The sequence below is a fragment of the Phyllostomus hastatus genome, unplaced genomic scaffold (assembly GCF_019186645.2).
Source record: "Phyllostomus hastatus isolate PE091 unplaced genomic scaffold, TTU_PhHast_1.1 phas_scaffold_317, whole genome shotgun sequence".
NCBI classification, from domain to species: Eukaryota; Metazoa; Chordata; class Mammalia; order Chiroptera; family Phyllostomidae; genus Phyllostomus; species Phyllostomus hastatus.
Window position 1 is genome coordinate 3980398 of NW_025334023.1, and position 6000 is coordinate 3986397.

The 6000-nt window shown below is 57.9% G+C and overlaps 1 protein-coding gene across 3 annotated transcripts in view; it reads right to left on the minus strand.

The window, feature by feature from the left end:
- GDPD5 (glycerophosphodiester phosphodiesterase domain containing 5) overlaps positions 1-6000 on the minus strand; it is an 86901-nt gene extending 80901 nt beyond the window's left edge. For 2 of the 3 annotated variants that reach the window (XM_045817909.1, XM_045817911.1), the window contains exon 1: positions 5157-6000. The gene's annotated coding sequence lies outside the window, so the exon portion shown is untranslated. The remainder of the gene's footprint in view (positions 1-5156) is intronic. The other variant, XM_045817915.1, reaches the window with a different exon arrangement.

Sequence of the window (6000 nt, forward strand, 5' to 3'; positions counted from 1 at the left end):
GGGAATCGCTGCTCTATAACTCCCAACTGACCCACCCAGCATCCCCCCTAGATAGCAAAGTGTCCTCCTATGGGAAGTCTTCCCTGCCACCTGCCACACCTCCCTCCTGGCATCACTCACTGGACTCTTCAATCAGCTTCCTACTGAGTCACTCGTTCACAAGGCTACCAAGAGGATGGGCAGGTGGACTCCTACAACACTGTTATTATTATCTGCCCCATTTTACAAGTACAGAGGTTGGGCGCCTTGCCCAAGGGGCAACTCACAATGCCTCTCCTGCCCAGGGGGTTGCCACTTTGTGCCAGGCAAGCTGCTAGGCACTCTGGGGGGAGGGGAGGGTTGGGGTGGCAGAGCATCTAGTTCTGACTGGCTGGCAAGGAAAGCAGACCTACACAGCCCCAATCCACAGACCATAGCCAGTGAGTGAGGGCTAGGGATCTGCAGAGGCGGAGGGCTGAATTCTGCCTGCCTGGGAGGAGTCCTGCGAGCTTCTAGGAGGAGGCATCTTGGGGCCCGGCTAGATTCCTCACTGCTCCGCTCCCATGACCACCATAGCAAAAGCAAGGGCACGCCTTGGCCTACAAAGCTCTGGTGTCCAGTGGGTACCCACCACCGCCCTGGAGGCCGTGCAGGGAGAAGCTGTGGCTGCCCCGCCAGCTGCCCTGCCAATGACCCCACCGTGGCCAGGCAGCCTGCCTTCCAACCCTGCCAACCTGGCCTGGCCCAGCCGGCTCCCAGTTCACAGGGTCCTCTCTGCCCAGCTAATGACCATGCTGCCAGCAGCACAGGGCACCGCCCTTCTTCGGGAAAGGCAGCAGCTAACTACAGAGCCTGCTGTCCCAGACAGCAGCCAGGCCAAGAATCACAGCCACCCAGCACACCACATCCTCCGGCCCTGGTGCTGTGGTCTCCTCCTCTCCCTCCCAGGGTCACAGAGGACACTGCAGGAGTTGGAGCTCTGGGAGCCCGGACACCACCCCACTCACGTGAGGGAAAACTGAACCACATAGCGGGGCTGACTGCCCCCAGACCACGCGACCAGCCAGCGCAGAGTCCAGGGGCCTGCATGCCTGGCCAAGCATTCCTTCCCGGGGCCCCCTGCTGAACCCAGCACTGCCCTTCCTTAGCTTTAAAGAGAAGGCTCATTTCCAAGCTTTTTACATGGGAAGTATGCTCTCAGGGTACTTGGGCCCAGTTGAAGAGCCAGGATATCTTTTAAAAGGTGTCAAGCTGTCGTTTAGTCCCAGATGGGAGTACAGCCTTGCCTCCTCACTCCCCACTGTCTAGCTGTCTGACCTTGAGCAAGACAACACACCTCTCCGAGCCCCAGTTGCCTCCCGGAGTCGTGAGTGAGTGTCTGTAAAAAGCGCTTAGCAGTGTCTGGCTCATAATGAGTACTCAAAGCTTTAGCTATTGTTAATATCATCATAGTATTATTAAGGACTATGCGAACACATTCTACAAACTGTAAAATGTGATGCAATGGCAGGCATTATTTATTACTATTACTGTGAAGTGTTAAAGACTCAGAGAGGGTGTGACCAGAGGTTTGGGTAATCCAGGAATGTTTCCTGGATATTTTATGACCAGAGTTGGGCCTCAGCAGATGGGCAGTTGAGCAGAGAAGAGGCAGGGCTGGCAGGTCTGATGGGAGGAACCCTACAAGCATATTAGCAGTGACGGGGCCACAGGTGGTGTGTTTGGGAGACAGTGATGGGCAGTGAGCCAGGGCTCCGTGCAGTGGCTACAGTGGGTAAGGCCCTGAACACACAACAGAGGGGCCTGGTCTCCATCTTACAGGCAAAAAGGAGCCACGGAGGGTTCTGGGTGTGCATTCCATGATGCTTCCTGGACTGTGAATTCCGTCTGACACTCAAGAGGTCTGTCTGACCTCTACCATCTGGCCGCCCACCCCTCTTCTCTGCACCCCTCATGATCCCACAAACCCCAGAATCACTACCCCAGAGTTCTACCCACTTCTCTGCTTACTACGCTATCCCATCTCCCCTGCCATTAGCCCATCCCATGCTTCATATTCACAACGAGGCACCCTTTCACTAAGTACCTATGGTGACATGTGCTTTACTTATATGGCCTCACGATTACCCGTAACTGTCCTAATTTTATAGAGGAGCAAACAGAGGCCTGGCAGGCTTAGTTGTCTTGCTCATAGTCTCACAGTAAGTAGCACAGTGAGGATTCAACCTTGAACAGACATCAGGACCCCTACTCTCTACAGAAAGTTGCCTTTAGCCCTAACCCAGACACCTTCCTCCTTAATGAAGACTTCCAGGATTTCTCCAGTCCTCAAAGGCCTCTCTCTGCCACCTCTCATCACCCATTTGGAATCAGAGGCCCACAGCTTGACCCCAGCTCAGCCAGCTTGGTTTCCATTGGAGAGAGCCATGGTTGATATTAGGTCTCTTTCTTCCTGTCCTGCCTCCCTCCCTCTCCTCCATATCCAGGACTTCTTACAGCACTAACAGGAACAACCCGCCTCCTCTGGGGGAGGCAGGGAGTTCAGAAGAAGCTCAGCTGGGCACAGAGCAATTTCTCTGAGCCCGCCTCCCAGCCTGAGGGGGCCCATAAATTATTCACTGCACCTTGGTGCCTAAGGGAGGCCAGACAAAGAGCCAGAGGGAATGAATACCAGCTCCCCCAAACCCTGGCCCCAGGGTGGGGGGTGGGGTCAGAATCCAAAGCCCCTTACCAGGGTCCCCAAGCAGATTCTAGAGGGCTGTGAGCCCGGGAAGGTGGCGCAGGAGAGCCTGACCCACGCAGGAGTCTCCTCGGAACAGACCTAAGTCTGTGCACCTGCAGTAGCAGCCTGCACTCTAATCTAAGGCAAGTCTGAGAGTTTCCCCAGATTTCCTGGTCAAAATTCAAGCTTCCTTCCCTTATAGTGAAGGAAACAGATAGTTTGCCAAGTACTGTATATTTATATCTCACTTAATCCCCACAACAACCACATAAAGGTAGAACTCTAACTTACAGAGCAGGAGCTGAGGCTCTGCGGAGTGAGTTGGTTTGTGAGATGCCACATGGCCAGTGGGAGGCAGAACCCATTCACACCCACCTGGCCTGTCTCACCACATGCTGGCGCCACTTAGCCCACCGGGTTGTGAGCTAGTCACCCCACTGCCTTCTCCATCTGGGTAACTTCCAGGGCACCTTGGTGTGCTGCTGGCACTGAGACAGTTCCTGAAGCAAATTCAAAGGCCCGGGCAAAGGCTCTCTGAGCCTCAGTTTCCCACACAAGATCACCATTAATAAGTCCAGTCATGGCCAATACTCCAAAAGGAAAACAAAACAAACAAGCAAAAAAACCTCTTTAGCACTCAGCAGTCTGACACATGGCCCCATAATGATGGCCCCATTATCTGAATGGGGAATGCAGCCTGCCTTGACCCCATTTTACAGGTGAGGCTGGGAGCCGTGGACGCATCTGAGGTCCCAGGCGGCTCCCCAACCCTGTGCTGCCTCAGTCCAGGTTCTTTCCATCACACCATAAAATGAGATCACAGGTGTGAAATTATCTCATCCAAAAGCTTTGTTTAGAGGCAGGGACTATTATGAAAATTTGAATCTCCATGGATTGGTAGGAATCCCAAGCCCCTCAGTTACCTTCTCTTGCAGTTCCCCTGACCCTTCTATCCCCAGGGACTGGGGTTCCAGCTTTCAGCTGACCTCGCCACCTTCCTCCACCTCCCAGGGGCTTTCCAAGGTGGTTTCCCCTAGACTCCAGGAAGCCGGGCACAGCAGGGGTTAACGAGTCTCAGCCAATGCTACCGGGCTCAGACCAAGGCCATGTCCCCTCCCCCACCGCACCCAGAACAAGAGCCCACAGAATCCACGCCAAACCCTCTTTCACAACACCCCTCTCCCTGCACTGCCCTGGGGGTGTGGGGAGGGGTGGGTAGTGGGAGGAACCCCTTCCTGGAAATCCAGACACCTGGGACCGTGCCCTCAGCCCTGGCAGCCCCACCATTAAGACCTTGAGCAAGCCCTCCCGTCCTGGGTCAGAGCTGGCCTGAGGTCCCATTGCCCAGGAGAGGCTAAGGTTAGATCTCTGGTCTGGGCCAATGGCTATGAGGCTGCTGGCATGTCTTGGGCCCCAGCACCGACCACAGACTCTCACAACAGCCTCATATGTGGTCACCCTGACCCCACATCAGGGGTGAGGAAAACCCCAGCCATCCACCCAGAAAGTGCTAACTGGGGAGGGGGAGTGAATACCTTGAAGGATGTTTGGGAAGATTTTTCTCAAGTGTACTTGTGGTTCAACCACTCACTCACTGCTTTAGGATCTGGGACAACTGGCACTCCCCATCCTAGCCCCCCCTACCCTGCTCCACCCCCCCCCCCCAGATACCCTGTCAGTAATGTGAAGGATGTGAGCTGGGTGAGTGCTAAGGGGCCTCATCTTCCCCAGCTATGATAGGCTCTGACTCTGGGACCTCGGCAGTGAGTTTCCCCGAAGGTAAGTTACTGTCTCAGGACCTCCAGAGCACGTTAGAGACCCAGGAGTCTGCAGCAGGGAGGAGGGCAGATGCTCTCCAGTCCCTGGCCCACGGGGAGGGGAGCTGTGGAAGTGGGAAGTTTCCCGCCTCAACTCTGGGTCACCTCTCCTGGGAGGTGACATGGCCATGGAGTGGGAGGGAAGGAGGCCAGCAGAAGCTACCTCCCGCCTCAGGATCAGCTCCAGGATGCCCCAGTGGCCGCACCTGACCCCTTCCCCCACCTCCTGCCTGGTGGCTATCCACTTCCTTTCTTTTTCTCTTCACTTTCCGCTTCTTTCCCTCTCCAGCCTAGCCCTTTTGCCAGTCTTACCCCCAGAGTGAAAAGAGCAGGGTCACTCAACCCCGTCGGACCTCAGTTTCCTCACCTGTAAGCACTCATAACAATACACGACACCTTTTAGGTCACTGAGTATTAGTGAGCCTTAAAGAGGGACCACTTGCGCCAGCGCGGAGCGCAGACCCGTACACAAAGGGCGGTCAATAAGTGCCCGTTTTCTCCGTCCTCCTCCCTTTCCCGCGCCCCCCTCCTAGTCAGTTCCAGCCTCAGCTTGTGCCCGGCACACGCCCGCAGCTGGCCTCGGCGCTTCCCGGATGGGGTCGGAGGCCGCCTTAGACCGGCATCCGGGGCTCTCTCACCTGCAGCTCTCGGCTCCTGCCGGACGCCAGGGCAGGGGCCCCTGTGTTCTCTTCGCCGCGAGCACCAAGCCCCTCGCCTGGGACAGCAGGAAGGTGGCCGCTTCGACTCGCAGTACCACCCCAGTCAGATTCAGTCCGACTGTCCTGTCCGCGTGGGACCCCTCAGGGGGCGCTGGACCCGGGTCGGTGCTTCCTGGGCGCTCGCCGGTCCCCAGTCCGGAGCACCGGGTCGGCAGCAGCTGAAGGTTCGTCTCCGGGGAAACAGAAGCTGGGGGCGTCCGGGCTCTTTTGCACTCAGTCGGAGTCCTGGGGGCAACCTGCGTTAACCCCGGGCGGAGGGCTGGGGGCCCCAACACACACTATAAAGGGCTGGAAACCACCCTGCAACCATGGACCTGTGTGGTGGGCCAGTCGCGTCCCGCCCAGGTGCAGAGTCGGGGTCCGGGGCTCGGGGAGTCCCAGCCACGACGCCCCGGACCGTGGGGCTGGAAGTGTCCCGGCGCGGAACCCGGGGCCGGGGCAGGGGCAGGCGGGGCTGGTCAGGACGCCGGCGAGGAGCCGCAGCAGCCGGAGCCGGGTGGGGAAGTCTTTCGAGGTCCGGACTCAGCTTGCTCTGCAAAATGGGGCGGACCACGCCGGCGGCTGACTCTGGCGCTCCGGGCCAAGGCTCCACTTCCTTCTCTTCCCCTGGCTGGCACGCCGCTGGCTCAGCCTCGCGCCGCAGCCGTCGCCACCCCCGCGGCTGTCATCCCTGTCGCCCACCCCCACAGGACCTGCCAGCCGAGCCCAGAGGAGCCTAGGCAGCGCCGCCCAGCGCCCGAGAGCCAGCAAGCGTGGTCCCGCC